The following is a 19,067-nucleotide window of genomic DNA, read 5'->3' as shown; positions in this document are numbered from 1 at the left end:
GCGGCGTTCCCGAGTTATTCGCGAAAAATGAAAGTGAGTTGCAGGTCCAAACCTCCAGGAAATAAAAAGTTAAATATCAGGCCAGGGAAGGCTCCTAGACCCCGGTTTACCTCCTTAGACTCTGGGGGTATGGAAGTCTATTACAGCACAGAAGTGAGTCTCGGGTACCATCAAGGCTTTGGGAGGGGAGAAGGTCGTGAGCATGGCCGGAGGTTGGGTTCTCTGAGGTGGCCGCGGGGGGCCTGCGTGCCAGGGGTCCCCTCCCAGGGTCCTGGTTCCCTGAGGCAGCCTCGGGGGCCATGCCAGGTGGGGTATCCCTGCCCGGGTCCCTGGTTCCCTGAGGCGGACACGGGGGCCATTTCAGGTGGTGGTCCCTTGCCGGGTCCCTGGTTCCCTGAGGTGGCCACAGGCAGATTCCACCGCGGTGGTGGATCTCTGGAGGTGGTGGTGAGTACACCTTCCAGGAGTCATGTTTTGTGGCGAGGCCATATGAGAAGCTCTGAAGTGGGCACAAAGCAGATTCCACTGTGGTGGTGGAAGTCTGGAAGTCTGGAAGCCTGACCATCTTCCAGGACTCATTGTATTGCAATGCCAGATGAGAAGCTCTGAAGTGGGCATAAAGCAAATTCCACCGTGGTGTTGGAAGTCTGGAAGTCTGGAAGCCTGGAAGCCTGACCACCTTTCAGAGCTATTGTTTGCGCGGCAAGGCAGGACAAAAGTGGGCATAAAAGCAGATTCCACTGCGGTGGTGGAAGTCTGGAGGTGGTGAGGTGGAGGAGAGCACACTCAGTGGTGAGAGGCGGAGGAGAGCACAAAACAAAAAAATTGACTAAGTGTCTGCATTTTTCTAAGTCAGAAAAAAAGAGTTGGCATCCCAAAGATCCAGGGTGCCAGCCAAAGCCACCCAGCCCTGAATGAGGGGCACTCCCTGTGTATGGTCGGATTTGACCGTGCTTTGGAAGTCTGCGTACAGCGAAGGCGTTCCAAAATCAGGTCGTCAGGGTGTTGGGAAGGAGGAGCTTTCTGACTTTGTAGAAAAATGAACTCCTCCCTGCCCACGGGACTGCTCGGGTGTCCCCTTGGGATATTAAAAAGCTCTGAAGTGGACATAAAGCAGATTCCACTGTGGTGGTGGAAGCCTGGAAGACTGGCGACCTTCCAGAACTCTTGTTGCATGGCAAGGCAGGATACCAAGCTCCAAAAGGGGGTATGGAGCAGATTCCACCACAGTGGTGGAAGTCTGGAGGTGGTGAGATGGAAGAGAGCACACTCCACCTGTGAATGAAGAATTCCACCTGGAAAACTGACTAAGTATGCAAAATGAGTTGTGAGTCAAAAGCTCCATCTGTGATGAGGCAGGTGTCACAGCTTGGAATGAGTGCCCCTGCCTGGGTACAGTCAGATCTGTATGTGAGATGGAACTCTGTGTTCAATGCAGGAGTGCCGAAATCAGGCAGTCAGGGTGTTGGGGAGGAGGAGCTCTCTCAGAACTTGTTGAAAAATGAATATTTACTCCTCCTTGCCCACAGAGCTGCTCTGTCATGCTCTTGGTCTCCGTTGACCCTAGGGGTGAAAGACTAATGTGGCCAGCTGTTGTGGCAGTGGCTCTGGAAGGGAAGTTCCCCTACCAATGCTGCTTGAAAAGGGGGCTTGAGTCTCACCCCCTGGTGAAAAAAAATTTGATGGATCACTCACTTGTGCCTGTGGAAGAATTTGCTCTCCTCCTTTGGCCCTGTTTTGGTTGGAAATAAAACAACCCACTCCCTGTGTCCTCTCTGACATGCCATGGAGCAATGAGTCCTCCTGTTACTCCCACCTAAAAAGCATGAACAGATGAAAGCCGGTGGGATGGACCATGATTAACATGGACCATGACAAAGTGGAGTGCCTGCTGGCCCAGGGGAGCCCCAAAGAAAGAAAAACCTAACACCCAAATCTGGGGATGATCATGACACATGGGCCAGGGGGAGTGAGTCTCTCCTTTGGCTTAGTTTGACTGGGATATTCCACCTTTGTTGTTTTTGTCTGGCAGATTGGAGTGAGTGATGCGCCAGGGGTAGGCCTCTGCCTGGTTGTAGATGACCACTGTAGGTAGAGTGACCCTCCCTGCTTTGCGCTTCGGAGCTTGAGCCAGTGTTAGGGACTCCCTCTCTCTGGGGGCTGGCCCTGCGTGGCATGGGATAAGACTCAGATGGCCGGTCTAACTTGAACATCTGATGCGGAGGTGTTTGTGACAATGGTGGTTTGGTTCAGACGCTGGGGGCCTTGTCACACCTCCCACGCATGTCATAGAGCCTGCTGTTGCCCGCACCCCGTAACTGGTACACCCTTCCTGGTTCTATGGCACCCTGTAATGGGACATGCTCTGCATGTGCCCCTATGAATGGTGCACTGCCTCCGTGGCAGTGTGAGACCTGAGTGTAGAGAACCCCTGCACGTTTTGTGGTTGTCCTGTACTCGACTAACCTTTTCTGCTGATAATGCAGCAGGTATAGTCTCTCATTAAATCAGATCACTTGAGCAAGAGGTGGGGCTTGCTACATCCATAACTATATGCTTGTCTGTCAAACATTGCCCTGGTATTTGCTCTGGTGTGCCTTGGGTGGGGGAGATGGGTGATTTCCCCTGCAAGAGTGGAAAGAAACAAAGAGTTGTTAAGGCTCAAAATGGGTGAGGTGGCACCCAAAAAATAAAAGAGTGTTTTGGTGGTGGCACTTGTATGGGGGATGTATATTTTTGGGGGCCCCCTGGAGGAAAGTATCCTCCTAAAAGGAATGTGATATGATGAAAGGCTGGGATCTACCTCCTGGGGCCACTCTGGTGTGCCTCAGTCTGATGAAAAAAAAAAAAAAAGAAATGACTGTGTGAAGTCTGTGGATGCACTTGGTGGGGGGTATGGTAGAGCCCTCCAGGAGGTTATATCAAAATGACCTCAAAGAATGGCTGAACGACAGAAACCCATGTGTATATACACTAATGCAAGCACTAGCTCATGCTGAACATGGACAAAGGCAAATTGCAAATGTTCAACAAGATGGGCTGGGGGCAGTGTGCCCCTCCTCCTCCTCAGGCTTGGTATCGTTGGAATGCACCCTTTGTTGTTTTATTCTGGCAGATTGGAGTGAGTGATGTGCCAGGGGTAGGCCTCTGCCTGGTCATAGATGACCACCATGGGTAGAGTGTCCCTCCCTGCTTTGCACTTCAGAGCTTGAGCCAGTGTTAGGGACCCCTCCCTCTGGGGGCTGGCCCTGCGTGGCATGGGATAAGACTCAGATGGCTGGTCTGATTTGAACATCTGATGCGGAGGTGTTTGTGACAATGGTGGGTTCAGACGCTGGGGGCCTTGTCACACCCCCCACGCATGTCATAGAGCCTGCTGTTGCTCTCACCCCGTAACTGGTACACCCTTCCTGGTTCTATGGCCCCCTGTAATGGGACAGGCTCTGCATGTGCCCCCCTATGATTGGTGCACTGTGTCCGTGGCAGTGTGAGACCTGAGTGTAGAGAACCCCTGCATGTTTTGTGGTTGTCCTGTACTCGGCTAACCTTCTCTGCTGATACTGCAGCAGGTATAGTCTCTCATTAAATCAGATCACTTGAGCAAGAGGTGGGGCTTGCTACATCCATAACTTTAGCTTGTCTGTCAAACATTGCCCTGGTATTTGCTCTGGTGTGCCTTGGGTGGGGGAGATGGGTGATTTCCCCTGCAAGAGTGGAAAGAAACAAAGAGTTGTTAAGGCTCAAAATGGGTGAGGTGGCACCCAAAAAATAAAAAAGTGTTTTGGTGGTGGCACTTGTATGGGGGATGTATATTTTTGGGGGCCCCCTGGAGGAAAGTATCCTCCTAAAAGGAATGTGAGATGATGAAAGGCTGGGATCTACCTCCTGGGGCCGCTCTGGCGTGCCTCAGTCTGATGGAAAAAAAAAGAAAAGAAATGACTGTGTGAAGTCTGTGGATGCACTTGGTGGGGGGTATGGTAGAGCCCCCCAGGAGGTTATATCAAAATGACCTCAAAAGAATGGCTGAACGAAAGAAACCCATGTGTATATACACTAATGCAAGCACTAGCTCATGCTAAACACGGACAAGGGCAAATTGCAAATGTTCAACAAGATGGGCTGGGGGGAGTGTGTCCCTCCTCCTCCTCAAGCTTGGTAGCGTTGGAATGCACCCTTTGTTGTTTTATTCTGGCAGATTGGAGTGAGTGATGCGCCAGGGGTAGGCCTCTGCCCGGTCATAGATGACCACCATGGGTAGAGTGACCCTCCCTGCTTTGCGCTTCAGAGCTTGAGCCAGTGTTAGGGATCTGTCCCTCTGGGGGCTGGCCCTGCATGGATTGGGATGAAAGACTCAGATGGCCAGTCAAGGTTGAGTGTCTGCTGCGGTGGTGTTTGTGACGGTGGTTTGGTTCAGACGCTGGGGGCCTTGTGACACCCCCCATGCATGTCATAGAGCCTGCTGTTGCCCGCACCCTGTAACTGGTACACCCTTCCTGGTTCTATGGCCCCCTGTAATGGGACAGGCACTGCATGTACCCCTATGAATGGCGCACTGCCTCCGTGGCAGTGTGACACCTGAGTGTAGAGAACCCCTGCACATTTTGTGGTTGTCCTGTACTCGGCTAACCTTCTCTGCTGATGCTGCAGCAGGTATAGTCTCTCATTAAATCAGATCACTTGAGCAAGAGTTGGGGCTTGCTACATCCATAACTATATGCTTGTCTGTCAAACATTGCCCTGGTATTTGCTCTGGTGTGCCTTGGGTGGGGGAGATGGGTGATTTCCCCTGCAAGAGTGGAAAGAAACAAAGAGTTGTTAAGGCTCAAAATGGGTGAGGTGGCACCCAAAAAATAAAAAAGTGTTTTGGTGGTGGCACTTGTATGGGGGATGTATATTTTTGGGGGCCCCCTGGAGGAAAGTATCCTCCTAAAAGGAATGTGAGATGATGAAAGGCTGGGATCTACCTCCTGGGGCCGCTCTGGCGTGCCTCAGTCTGATGGAAAAAAAAAAAGAAAAGAAATGACTGTGTGAAGTCTGTGGATGCACTTGGTGGGGGGTATGGTAGAGCCCCCCAGGAGGTTATATCAAAATGACCTCAAAAGAATGGCTGAACGAAAGAAACCCATGTGTATATACACTAATGCAAGCACTAGCTCATGCTAAACACGGACAAGGGCAAATTGCAAATGTTCAACAAGATGGGCTGGGGGGAGTGTGTCCCTCCTCCTCCTCAAGCTTGGTAGCGTTGGAATGCACCCTTTGTTGTTTTATTCTGGCAGATTGGAGTGAGTGATGCGCCAGGGGTAGGCCTCTGCCCGGTCATAGATGACCACCATGGGTAGAGTGACCCTCCCTGCTTTGCGCTTCAGAGCTTGAGCCAGTGTTAGGGATCTGTCCCTCTGGGGGCTGGCCCTGCATGGATTGGGATGAAAGACTCAGATGGCCAGTCAAGGTTGAGTGTCTGCTGCGGTGGTGTTTGTGACGGTGGTTTGGTTCAGACGCTGGGGGCCTTGTGACACCCCCCATGCATGTCATAGAGCCTGCTGTTGCCCGCACCCTGTAACTGGTACACCCTTCCTGGTTCTATGGCCCCCTGTAATGGGACAGGCACTGCATGTACCCCTATGAATGGCGCACTGCCTCCGTGGCAGTGTGACACCTGAGTGTAGAGAACCCCTGCACATTTTGTGGTTGTCCTGTACTCGGCTAACCTTCTCTGCTGATGCTGCAGCAGGTATAGTCTCTCATTAAATCAGATCACTTGAGCAAGAGTTGGGGCTTGCTACATCCATAACTATATGCTTGTCTGTCAAACATTGCCCTGGTATTTGCTCTGGTGTGCCTTGGGTGGGGGAGATGGGTGATTTCCCCTGCAAGAGTGGAAAGAAACAAAGAGTTGTTAAGGCTCAAAATGGGTGAGGTGGCACCCAAAAAATAAAAGAGTGTTTTGGTGGTGGCACTTGTATGGGGGATGTATATTTTTGGGGGCCCCCTGGAGGAAAGTATCCTCCTAAAAGGAATGTGATATGATGAAAGGCTGGGATCTACCTCCTGGGGCCGTTCCGGCGTGCCTCAGTCTGATGAAAAAAAAAAAAAAAAAAGAAAGTGTGAAGTCTGTGGATGCACTTGGTGGGGGGTATGGTAGAGCCCCCCAGGAGGTTATATCAAAATGACCTCAAACAATGGCTGAATGAAAGAAACCCATGTGTATATACACTAATGCAAGCACTAGCTCATGCTAAACATGGACAAAGGCAAATTGCAAATGTTCAACAAGATGGGCTGGGGGGAGTGTGTCCCTCCTCCTCCTCCTCAAGCTTGGTAGTGTTGGAGTGCACCCTTTGTTGTTTTATTCTGGCAGATTGGAGTGAGTGATGCGCCAGGGGTAGGCCTCTGCCTGGTCATAGATGACCACCGTGGGTAGAGTGACCCTCCCTGCTTTGCGCTTCAGAGCTTGAGCCAGTGTTAGGGACCCCTGTCCCTCTGGGGGCTGGCCCCGCATGGATTGGGATGAAAGACTCAGATGGCCAGTCAAGCTTGAGTGTCTGCTGCGGTGGTGTTTGTGACGGTGGTTTGGTTCAGACGCTGGGGGCCTTGTGACACCCCCCACGCATGTCACAGAGCCATCCATCGCCTGCTCCCCGTAACAAGTGCATCCTTCTGGTTTTGTGGCTCCCTGTAATGGGATGGGCACTGCATGTGCCCCATGAATGGCTGAGTTGCCCTCTGTCTGTGGGGAACCCTGCCTGTGCTGTTGTTGTCCTGGTCCCTGGTTGACCCATCTCCCCTCAATGGTACAGTTGTCTCATTAAAACCAGAGCGGTTGAGCGGTGGGCTTGGCACCCCAGAGGCTACCATATGGCTAAATGTCTTGTCATGTAATTGTGGCATGCATGAAAGGACTAATGAGATTCCCACTGTCCCTGCCTGCACTCTAATAGTACCACAGCCCATGGAATGGGGCTTGGCAGAAAAATCTGCAGGGAAAGGTCAATACAAAAAAAGGGAATGTCTGCAGTGATGTAGTCTCAAACCCTAATGCAGGTGTCCTAAGCCAAAAGTCCCCCCATGGGTAACTGGCTGGTAGTGGTCATAATGTCGGCTCTTCCTATCATTGTGAAGCAGAATTCACCAAGCGTTGGATTGTTCACCCACTAATAGGGAACGTGAGCTGGGTTTAGACCGTCGTGAGACAGGTTAGTTTTACCCTACTGATGGTCGTGTCGTTGCAATAGTAATCCTGCTCAGTACGAGAGGAACCGCAGGTTCAGACATTTGGTGCGTGTGCTTGGCTGAGGAGCCACTGGTGCGAAGCTACCATCTGCGGGATTATGACTGAACGCCTCTAAGTCAGAATCCCGCCTAAAGGCGACGATACCGCAGCGCCGCGGGAATCAGATTGGGCCCGGATAGCCGGAGCTTCGGCTTCGGCGAGGAGAGCCTCTCGAGACCGGAATCGGGGGCGGCCGAAAGAGCGCCGTCCCCACTCCCTGACACGCACCGCAAGTTTGTGGAACAACCCGGTGCTAAATGACTCGTAGACGACCTGATTCTGGGTCGGGGTTTCGTGCGTGGCAGAGCAGCTCCATCGCTGCGATCCATTGAAAGTAAGCCCCAGATCCAACCTTTTGTCGGTTACAAGGGCGTACCTCCGAAGTCTCCCGACGCGAGCGCCGGGGTGGCGGGGAGGTCCGTCGCCCGGGGCCCGGCCAGCCCCGGACGTCGGACGTGCCTCGCTCTCCGGGCGAGCGCCCAGGGGGGGAACGTCGGCCGGGGCCTGGCCCGCCCCGGTCCGACGCCCTCCCAGGGGCGAGCGCGTGCGCGGGGGCGGCCGTCCGGGGCCTGGCCCGTCCCGGTTCGGCTCCCCTACCCCTCTCGCGTCGGGGGTAACTCCTTCCCCCCCCCCCTCCCGGGGCCCCGGGGGGGCCCGTGGGGGGGGCGCGTGCATCCGAGTCGACCGTGGGGGGGGTCATCCTTGACCAGGGCCCTGGTTCTCCGAGTCGGCCAGGGGGGTCAGTCGCGGCGGGGGTCCCTCCCCGTCGCCCTGGTCCTCCGAGGCGGCCGAAGACCAGGGGATCCCTAAGGCGTGAGAAGGCGCTCCGCTGGTCACCCGGCGAGAAACCGGGAGAACCCGCCAAAAACCTAAGTCGATTCTAGTTGACCAGTGGTCAAAAGTCTGATTTGGGCGACCAGTGGGGCGGTGGTCTGGAGGCGCGGGTTGGCTGGGACAATAACCCCGGCTTAAGTGAGGGATCCCCGGGTTCGCACGGTGGACGGGTAAGGGGTCCCCGGCCGGGTCCCTGGTTCCCCGAGGCAGGTAGGGGGGTGATGCCCGGTGGGGGTCCCTGGACGGGTCCCTGGTTCCCCGAGTCGGGTAGGGGGGTGAGGCCCGGTGGGGGTCCCTCCCCAGGGCCCTGGTTCCCTGAGGCGGCTAGGATGTGAGCCGTGCGGACCCTGGAGGTGGATGGGTCCTGAGCGGCCAAAACCTAAGTCGATCCTGGTTGACCAGTGGTCAAAGTCTGATTTGGGCGACCAGTGGGCCGGTGGTCTGGAGGCGCGGGTTGGTTGGGACAATAACCCCGGCTTAAGTGTGGGATCCCCGGGTTCGCACGGTGGACGGGTAAGGGGTCCCCGGCCGGGTCCCTGGTTCCCCGAGGCAGGTAGGGGGGTGAGGCCCGGTGGGGGTCCCTGGACGGGTCCCTGGTTCCCCGAGGCAGGTAGGGGGTGAGGCCCGGTGGGGGTCCCTGGCCGGGTCCCTGGTTCCCCGAGTCGGGTAGGGGGGGGTGAGGCCCGGTGGGGGTCCCTGGCCGGTTCCCCGAGTTGGGTAGGATGCGAGACGTGGTGGGGGTCCCTCCCCAGCACCCTGGTTCCCCGAGGCGGGTAGGATGTGAGCCGGGCAGACCCTGAGCAGCCAAAACCTAAGTCGATTTGGGGTGACCAGTGGCCAAAGTCTGATTTGGGTGACCAGTGGCCCGGTGGTCTGGAGGCGCAGGTTGTCTGGGACAATAAGCCCGGGCTTAATAGTGCGGTGCCCAGGTTCGGCTGGTGAACAGGTTGGGTCTGGTGAACCAGAGGTGTAGAACCGGAGTTTGGCCGGAGATGGTGAGGGGTGAGAAGGAGGGAGGGAGGTGGTGAGACACGGTGGTGCTGGTGGTTAGGCGGAGGAGAGGGAGGGAGGTGGTGAGGTGGAGGAGAGCACACTGTACGAGGGTGGTTGAGTGCGTGTGTGTGTGTGTGTGTGTGTGTGTGTGTGTGTGTGTGTGTGTGTGTGTGTGTGTGTGTGTGTGTGTGTGTGTGTGTGGCCAGGGTCCTGGAGGTCGGGTTGGGTGTTAGGGGGTTAGGTTGAGTGGCTGGCTGGCCGGCCGGCCGGGGTCCTGGAGGTCGGGTTGGGTGGGTTAGGGTTAGGGTTAGGGTGAGTGTGTGTGTGGCCGGGGTCCTGGAGGTTGGGTTAGGTGTTAGGGGGTTAGGGTGAGTAGCTGGCTGGCCGGCTGGGGTCCTGGAGGTCGGGTTGGGTGGGTTAGGGTTAGGGTTAGGGTGAGTGTGTGTGTGGCCGGGGTCCTGGAGGTTGGGTTGGGTGTTAGGGGGTTAGGGTGAGTAGCTGGATGGCCGGCTGGGGTCCTGGAGGTCGGGTTGGGTGTAGGGGTTAGGGTTAGTGTGAGTGTGTGTGTGTGGCCGGGGTCCTGGAGGTGAGAAGCGGGGTAGGGGGTTAGGGTGAGTGGCTGGCTGGCCGGCCGGCCGACCAGGGTGCTGAAACTCCAAGTGGGCACGGTTCTCGAACTTAGGGTTAGGGTTTGTATCTCTGGAAGTCAGCCGAGTTGGGGCTCCATACAGCCAGTGTCCGGGGTGTCTAAGGTCCCCCTCTGTGCCCGGAGTCTGGAGCTCCAAGTCGGCTCGGTTCCGGAGTTAGACCCGGTCCAAGTTGTAAGTTCCAGGGAGTATAATTCCGCGCCCAGGCCGAGTTGGGGCTCCATACGGCCGGTATGTGGGGGTGCCTTAGGGCCCCCTCTCTGTGCCTGGAGTCTGGAGCTCCAAGTCGGCTAGGTTCCCGAGATACGGGCGGTCAAATCTGGACAGGAAGTGAGCGTATCTCGGAAAGGGAAGGTCCCAGGAGGTGGGGACTGTGCCAAAAGTAGGGTCCCTCTGGCCCCATCGTACCGCCCGAGTTTGGAGCCGGGATTCGGCTGGGTTCGGGAGATAGGGCCCTTTGAAAACAAGGGTGTTTTGGCTAAAAGCGTGTGTATCTCAACCGAATGGTGGCGAGGCGGAGGAGGAGAGCATCCTAACCCTGTGTACGAAGATGAGAGAGAGGTGGGGAGGCGGAGGACAGCACCCTAACCCCTGTGTGCGAAGATGAGAGGTGATGGGTAGGCGGAGAAGAGCACCCTAATCCATCACCGTCCTTTGAATGAATTTGCTCTCTCTCTCTCTCTCTCTCTCTCTCTATCTCGGAGTGTTTTATTGTTTTTCTGCTAATATGTTTTGGAGTCCTTAACAGTTTCTAACACATGCTAAGAAGTAACACGAAGAGGACGAAGAAGAAGAAGAAGAAGAAGAAGAAGAAGATAGGTGGGGAGGCGGAGGAGAGCACCCTCCGTAAAGAGGTATATCTCTCCGCGCCCAGGCCCAGTTGGGGCTCCATACGGCTCCTCTGACCCGAGTTTGGTGGTCCTAGGCGGCGTGGTTACAGGATGGTGGTGAGGCGGAGGAGAGCATCTTAACCCTGTGTACGAAGATGAGAGGTATTGAGGCGGAGGAGAGTACCCTCCGTAAAGAGGTATATCTCCGCGACCAGGCCGAGTCTGGAGCTCCAAGTCGGCTCGGTTCCAGAGTTACTCTGGTCCAAGTTCCGACATTCGATCAACCATATCTCGGCTGTCCAGGGGGCCACGAAGCTGAGGCTGGTATCGTTCGAAGCGTCTCTGGGAGATCTATCGAGGGCTCTCGGCCCGCTGCGGATCGGGTGCGTGGTTCAAAAGCTATGGGCGTTTGAACAATTTTTCCTTTTTCCGTTCATAACTCGGCCAGGACGCTGGGGGCGGTCCCGTTGGAAGCGTATCGTTGAGCTGTACCTAGGTCCCGAATTTTGTGTGGATCGGACGCGGTGTTCCCGAGTTATTCGCGAAAAACGGAATGGAGTTGCAGGTCAAAACCTCCAGGGCATAAAAAGTGAAATATCAGGCCAGGGAAGGCTCCTAGACCCCGGTTTACCTCCTTAGACTCTGGGGGTATGGAGGTCTATTGCAGCACCCAACTGAGTCTCGAGGTACCATCAGGGCTTTAGGAGGGGAGGAGGTCGTGAGCGCGGACGGAGGTCGGGTTCCACGAGGCGGCCGAGGGGGGCCTGCATGCTGGGGGTCCCTTCCCAGGGTCCTGGTTCCCTGAGTCGGTCAAAGGGGGCCAGGCCAGGTGGGGGTCCCTTCCCAGGGTCCTGGTTCCCTGAGTCGGGTAGGGGGGCCAGGCCGGGTGGGGGTCCCTTCCCAGGGTCCTGGTTCCCTGAGTCGGTCAAGGGGGACAGGCTAGGTGGGGGTCCCCTCACAGGGTCCTGGTTCCCTGAGGCGGCCAAGGGGGGACAGGCTAGGTGGGGGTCCCCTCCACAGGCAGATTCCACCCCGGTGGTGGATCTCTGGAGGTGGCGGTGGTGGTGGTGGTGGTGGTGGTGGTGGTGGTGGTGGTGGTGGTGGTGGAGGAGAGCACACTTTAGTCAAAAAATTGACTAAGTGTATGCGATTTTCCAAGTATGAAAATGGAATTGGCACCCCAAAGATCCAGGGTGCCAGCCGCAGCCGCCCCGGCCCGAAACGAGGTGCCCCTCCTGTGTAAGGCCGGATTTGCCCGCGATATGGAAGTCTGCGTCCAGCCCAGGAGTTCCAAAATCAGGCCATCTGGGTGTTGGGTAGGAGGAGCTCTCACTCATACTTTGTAGACAAATGACCATGCGCTCCTCCCTGCCCACAGGGCCACTCAGGCGTGCCCTTGGGGGGGGGGGCTCCGTGGGAGTCTGGAAGCCTGAATACACCTTCCAGGACTCATGCTGTGTGGTGAGGCCATGTAAGCTCCAAAGTGGGCATAAAGCAGATTCCACCGTGGTGGTGGAAGTCTGGAGGTGGTGAGGTAGATGAGAGCACACTCTGCCCGAGTATGAAGAAAAACCCACCTCGAAAATGTTCAAAGTATCCATTTTGAGGTGGCTGTCCAAAGTTCCAGTGGCCTGGGGGGCTGGGCGCAGCCTGGAATGAGGTGCTCCCCCTGGGTAAGGCATGGATTTGCCCATGATATGGAAGTCTGCGTCCAGCGCAGGAGTTACAAAATCAGGCCATCTGGGTGCTGGGGGGGGGGGAGGAGCTCATTCATACTTTGTAGACAAATGACCATGCGCTCCTCCCTGCCCACAGGGCCACTCAGGTGTGCCCTTGGGATATGTGTCCCCCAGGAGAAAAAAAAAAGACTATTATGAGCCCTGTGGTGGTGGTGGTGGTGGTGGTGGTGGTGGTGGTGGTGGTGGTGGTAGTAGTACTACTACTACTACTGCTACTACTACTACTACTGCTACTACTACTACTGCTACTACTACTGCTACTACTACTGCTACTACTACTACTACTACTACTACTACTACTACTACTACTACTACTACTACTACTACTACTACTACTACTACTACTACTGCTGCTAGGTACTAATGTTGTGTGGCAAGGCCGGATGAGAAGCTCTGAAGTGGGCAAAAAGCAGATTCCACCGCGGTGGTGGAAGTCTGTAAGTCTGGCCTCCTCCCACCCGAAAAGCATGAACAAATGAAAGCGGGTGGGACGGACCATGATCTACACGGGCTGGGGGGAGCACGCCCCTCCTCCTTGGGCTTGGTATGGCCAGGACGCACCCTATTTGTTGTTTTGTCTGGCAGATTGGAGCGAGTGATGCGCCAGGGGTAGGCCCCTGCCCGGTCGGAGACGACCGCTGTGGGCAGAGTGAGCCTCCCCGCCTTGCGCTTCGGAGCTTGAGCCAGCGTCAGGGACCCGTCCCTCTGGGGCCGGCCCCGCGCGGCTCGGGATAAAAAAAAAAAAAAAGACTCAGACGGCCGGTCCAACTCAAACGCCTGACGCGGAGACGTTTGCGATGCGACGGGTTCGGACGCTGGGGGCCTCGTCACACCCCCCACGCATGTCACAGAGCCTGCTGTTGCCTGCGCCCCGTAACCGGTACACCCTTCCTGGTTCTATGGCCTTCTGTAATGGGAGAAGCTCCGCATGTGCCCTGTGATTACGAAAAACGGGTGAGGGAAAAACGAGAGCGCCTGGCCCAGGGGCGTTTGGGGGAGAAAGAGATTTGAAGCCACTCCCCCTCGAAGGAATTCCTCCGTTAATGAAGTGTCAGAAAAGACGTGGAGGAGGGACGAGCTCCCCCCCGGCCGTTGCGCCCACCCTGTTAAAGGTTGACTCTAGCAAATGTTCGGCGAGACGGGCCGGGGGGGGAGCTCGTCCCTCCTCCTCGGGCTCGGTATGGCTGGGACACACCCTTTGTTGTTTTATTCTGGCAGATTGGAGCGAGTGTCGCGCCAGGGGTAGGCCTCTGCCCGGTCGGAGATGACCGCTGTGGGCAGAGCGAACCTCCCCGCCTTGCGCTTCGGAGCTTGAGCCAGCGTCAGGGACCCGTCCCTCTGGGGGCTGGCCCCGCGCGGCTCGGGATGAAAGACTCAGACGGCCGGTCTAGCTCGAGCGTCCGCCGCGGTGACGTTTGCGACGGTGGTTCGGTTCAGACGCTGGGGGCCTCGTCACACCCCCCACGCACGTCACAGAGCCCCTGTTGCCTGCGCCCCGTAACCGGTACACCCTTCCTGGTTCTATGGCCTTCTGTAATGGGAGAAGCTCCGCATGTGCCCTATGATTATGAAAAACGGGTGAGGGAAAAACGAGAGCGCCTGGCCCAGGGGCGTTTGGGGGAGAAAGAGATTTGAAGCCACTCCCCCTCGAAGGAATTCCTCCGTTAATGAGGTGTCAGAAAAGACGTGGAGGAGGGACGAGCTCCCCCCCGGCCGTTGCGCCTACCCTGTTAAAGGTTGACTCTAGCAAATGTTCGGCGAGACGGGCCGGGGGGGGAGCTCGTCCCTCCTCCTCGGGCTCGGTATGGCTGGGATGCACCCTTTGTTGTTTTATTCTGGCAGATTGGGGCGAGTGTCGCGCCAGGGGTAGACCTCTGCCCGGTCGGAGACGACCGCTGTGGGCAGAGCGAACCTCCCCGCCTTGCGCTTCGGAGCTTGAGCCAGCGTCAGGGACCCGTCCCTCTGGGGGCTGGCCCCGCGCGGCTCGGGATGAAAGACTCAGACGGCCGGTCTAGCTCGAGCGTCCTCCGCGATGACGTTTGCAACGGTGGTTCGGTTCAGACGCTGGGGGCCTCGTGACACCCCCCACGCACGTCACAGAGCCCGCTGTTGCCTGCGCCCCGTAACCGGTACACCCTTCCTGGTTCTATGGCCCCCTGTAACGGGAGAAGCTCCACATGTGCCCTATGATTATGAAAAATGGGTGAGGGAAAAACGAGAGCGCCTGGCCCAGGGGCGTTTGGGGGAGAAAGAGATTTGAAGGCACTCCCCCTCGAAGGAATTCCTCCGTTAATGAGGTGTCAGAAAAGATGTGGGGCGGAGGCTGTTGTGCCTACCCTGTTAAAGGTTGACTCTAGCAAATGTTCGGCGAGACGGACCGGGGGGGGAGCGCGTCCCTCCTCCTCGGGCTCGGTATGGCTGGGACGCACCCTTTGTTGTTTTATTCTGGCAGATTGGAGCGAGTGTCGCGCCAGGGGTAGGCCTCTGCCCGGTCGGTGACGACCGCTGTGGGCAGAGCGAACCTCCCTGCCTCGCGCTTCGGAGCTTGAGCCAGCGTCAGGGACCCGTCCCTCTGGGGGCTGGCCCCGCGCGGCTCGGGATGAAAGACTCAGACGGCCGGTCTAGCTCGAGCGTCCTCCGCGGTGACGTTTGCGACGGTGGTTCGGTTCAGACGCTGGGGGCCTCGTGACACCCCCCACGCACGTCACAGAGCCCGCTGTTGCCTGCGCCCCGTAACCGGTACACCCTTCCTGGTTCTATGGCCCCCTGTAACGGGAGAAGCTCCACATGTGCCCTATGATTATGAAAAATGGGTGAGGGAAAAACGAGAGCGCCTGGCCCAGGGGCGTTTGGGGGAGAAAGAGATTTGAAGCCACTCCCCCTCGAAGGAATTCCTCCGTTAATGAGGTGTCAGAAAAGACGTGGAGGAGGGACGAGCTCCCCCCCGCCCGTTGCGCCCACCCTGTTAAAGGTTGACTCTAGCAAATGTTCGGCGAGACGGGCCGGGGGGGGAGCTCGTCCCTCCTCCTCGGGCTCGGTATGGCTGGGACGCACCCTTTGTTGTTTTATTCTGGCAGATTGGAGCGAGTGTCGCGCCAGGGGTAGGCCTCTGCCCGGTCGGAGACGACCGCTGTGGGCAGAGCGAACCTCCCTGCCTCGCGCTTCGGAGCTTGAGCCAGCGTCAGGGACCCGTCCCTCTGGGGGCTGGCCCCGCGCGGCTCGGGATGAAAGACTCAGACGGCCGGTCTAGCTCGAGCGTCCACCGCGGTGGCGTTTGCGACGGTGGTTCGGTTCAGACGCTGGGGGCCTCGTGACACCCCCCATGCACGTCATAGAGCTGGCCATCGCCCGCGCCCCGTAACAAGTGCGTTCTTCCAGTTCTGTGGCCCCCCGTAACGGGACGGGCACTGCATGCGCCCCACGAACGGCCGAGCCGCCCTCGTTGCGGAGCGAGACCCGTGTGTGGGGAACCCCGCCCGTGTCGCGGTTGTCCCGGTCCCCGGCCGACCCATCTCCCCTCGATGGTACGGTCGCCTCGTTAAAACCAGTGCGGCACCCCAGAGGCTACCATATGCTTGTCGTCCCACCCCCCGGCGGCCGCTCTGGCGTGATGTCGGGTCCAGCACGAATGCTGGGGGGGGGGAGAGATGGGTGACTCTCTCCCCACAGGAGGTAAAAACCTCCTCAAACACGGGTGAGTGGAGACCCGTGCACGAAAAGACTGCCAGAGAATAAGTAGGTGGTGAGGCGGAAGAGAGCACACTCCACCCGTGTACGAAGAACCCAACCTGGGGGGTAGCAAAATGCCAAAGTCCCAAAAAATGAGTTGCGTGTCCAAAGCTCCATTATCCTCCCAACCTGCCGTACCATCCAAGATCTATAGTCAGTCCGTGGGCTTTTCGGAAATGAGAGGTGGTGAGGCGGAGGACAGCACACTCTACTTGTGTACGAAAATGGTGAGGTGGAGGAGAGCACACTCCACCTGTGTACGAATAACCCAACCTGGGGGGAAAAGTCAAAGTCCCAAAAATGAGTTGCGTGTCCAAACCTCCACTATCTTCCCAACCTACCGTCCCATCGAAGACCTATAGTCAGTCCGTGGGATTTTCGGAACTGTACGCCTTACCGAAGTAAGCGTACAGCGCAGAAGCGTCGAAATCAGGCCATCACGGTGTTGGGGAGGAGAAGCTCCCACGGACTTAGAAAGAAAAACGAGAGTGAAGCTGGTGGTGGTGGTGGTGTTGATGGTCCCAGCAAATAAACCCTCAGCGGGCCTGGAGGAGCGCGCCCCTCCTCCTGAGGCTCGATATGGTCGGGGCGCACCCCACTTTGCTGGTCGAACGGAGCGTGTGACGCGCCAGGGGTAGGCCTCTGCCCGGTCGGAGACGACCGCTGTGGGCATAGCGAACCTCCCCGCCTTGCGCGTTGTAAACCGAGAGCCGGCGTGCGTCGGAGACCCATTTGGGCCCCCCCCTGCCGCCCCTCTCTCCCCTCAGGGGCAGACTCAGACGGCCGGTCAGACCCGACGGTCCGCTACGGCGGGCGGCCGGCGGCGGAGAAGGAGGCTCGGACGCTGGGGGCTTTTTCACACCCCCCCATGCAAGTCAACGGGCTCTCCCCGTCGCCCCGCGCCCCCCCCGGCCGAAAAAGGTACGCCTTTCCCGGTTACGGTCGCGACCCAGCGGCCACCCCCATGTTCCATGTCCCGTCTTCGCCCCCACCAAAGGGGGGGAGGGATGTTCCGCACGTGCCCTATGAGCGGCCGATCCGTCCTCGTCGCGCCCTCCGCTCGTCGGGGGGCGTCTTCGAGCGGAACGAGACCCGTGTTTAGGGAATCCCGCATGCGTCGCGGTTCTCCCGTCCCCCCCGGGGTACCTTTTACCTGGTTGATCCTGCCAGTAGCATATGCTTGTCTCAAAGATTAAGCCATGCAGGTCTAAGTGCACACGGCCGGTACAGTGAAACTGCGAATGGCTCATTAAATCAGTTATGGTTCCTTTGATCGCTCCCATCCAATACTTGGATAACTGTGGCAATTCCAGAGCTAATACATGCTAACGGGCGCCGACCCGAGCCTGCCTCCGGGTAGGCCGGGGACGCGTGCATTTATCAGATCCAAAACCCATGCGGGGGGTGCCGTCGGGGGTCCGCCCCCGGCGTGTGCCGCCCGGACGCTTTGGTGACTCTAGATAACCTCGGGCCGATCGCGCGCCCTTTGCGGCGGCGACGACTCTTTCGAATGTCTGCCCTATCAACTTTCGATGGTACGTCCGGCGCCTACCATGGTGACCACGGGTAACGGGGAATCAGGGTTCGATTCCGGAGAGGGAGCCTGAGAAACGGCTACCACATCCAAGGAAGGCAGCAGGCGCGCAAATTACCCATTTCCGACACGGAGAGGTAGTGACGAAAAATAACAATACAGGTCTCTTTCGAGGCCCTGTAATTGGAATGAGCGTATCCTAAACCCATGGGCGAGGACCCATTGGAGGGCAAGTCTGGTGCCAGCAGCCGCGGTAATTCCAGCTCCAATAGCGTATACTAAAGTTGCTGCAGTTAAAAAGCTCGTAGTTGGATCTCGGGAGCGGGCTGGCGGTCCGCCGCGAGGCGTGCCACCGCCTGTCCCCGTGTCCCCCTGCCTCTCGGTGCCCCCGGATGCCCTTGACTGGGTCGTCCGGTTTTGCCTGGGGCCCAGAGCGTTTACTTTGAAAAAATTAGAGTGTTCAAAGCAGGCCGCCTGTCGCCGCTGAATACCGCAGCTAGGAATAATGGAATAGGACTCCGGTTCTATTTTGTGGGTTTCTGGAACCCGGTGTCATGATTGAGAGGGACGGCCGGGGGCATTCGTATTGCGCCGCTAGAGGTGAAATTCTTGGACCGGCGCAAGACGGACGAGAGCGAAAGCATTTGCCAAGAATGTTTTCATTAATCAAGAACGAAAGTCGGAGGTTCGAAGACGATCAGATACCGTCGTAGTTCCGACCGTAAACTATGCCAACCCGCGATCCGGCGGCGTTATTCCCATGACCCTCCGAGCAGCGTGCCGGGAAACCAAGAGTCTTTGGGTTCCGGGGGGAGTATGGTTGCAAAGCTGAAACTTAAAGGAATTGACGGAAGGGCACCACCAGGAGTGGAGCCTGCGGCTTAATTTGACTCAACACGGGAAACCTCACCCGGCCCGGACACGGAAAGGATTGACAGATTGATAGCTCTTTCTCGATTCTGTGGGTGGTGGTGCATGGCCGTTCTTAGTTGGTGGAGCGATTTGTCTGGTTCATTCCGATAACGAACGAGACTCCGGCATGCTAAATAGTTACGCGGCCCCGCGCGGTCGGCGTCCAACTTCTTAGAGGGACAAGTGGCGTTCAGCCACGCGAGATGGAGCAATAACAGGTCTGTGATGCCCTTAGATGTCCGGGGCTGCACGCGCGCCACAATGGGCGGATCAGCGTGTGCCTACCCTGCGCCGAGAGGTGCGGGTAACCCGCTGAACCCCGCTCGTGATCGGGACTGGGGATTGAAACTGTTTCCCATCAACGAGGAATTCCCAGTAAGCGCGGGTCATAAGCTCGCGTTGATTAAGTCCCTGCCCTTTGTACACACCGCCCGTCGCTACTACCGATTGGGTGGTTTAGTGAGGTCCTTGGATCGGCCCCGCCGGGGCTCCTCGCGGGCCCTGGCGGTGCGCCGAGAAGACGATCGAACTTGACCATCTAGAGGAAGTAAAAGTCGTAACAAGGTTTCCGTAGGT

The 19,067-nt window shown here is 57.4% G+C and overlaps 1 non-coding gene across 1 annotated transcript in view; it reads left to right on the top strand.

Moving 5' to 3' along the window:
• Positions 1-17,195: 17,195 nt before the first annotated feature.
• The window catches only part of LOC137016153 (18S ribosomal RNA), a 1,893-nt gene continuing 21 nt past the window's right edge, over positions 17,196-19,067 (top strand). Inside the window, exon 1 of the ribosomal RNA XR_010894130.1 lies at positions 17,196-19,067. This exon is cut by the window's right edge and continues 21 nt beyond it. This is a non-coding gene — a ribosomal RNA (18S ribosomal RNA).

Source organism: Chanodichthys erythropterus, unplaced genomic scaffold (genome assembly GCF_024489055.1).
Source record: "Chanodichthys erythropterus isolate Z2021 unplaced genomic scaffold, ASM2448905v1 ctg000310_np12, whole genome shotgun sequence".
Taxonomy (NCBI): Eukaryota; Metazoa; Chordata; class Actinopteri; order Cypriniformes; family Xenocyprididae; genus Chanodichthys; species Chanodichthys erythropterus.
Note: the sequence above shows the minus strand (reverse complement) of the source record. Positions and strands in the feature narration are given on the sequence as shown.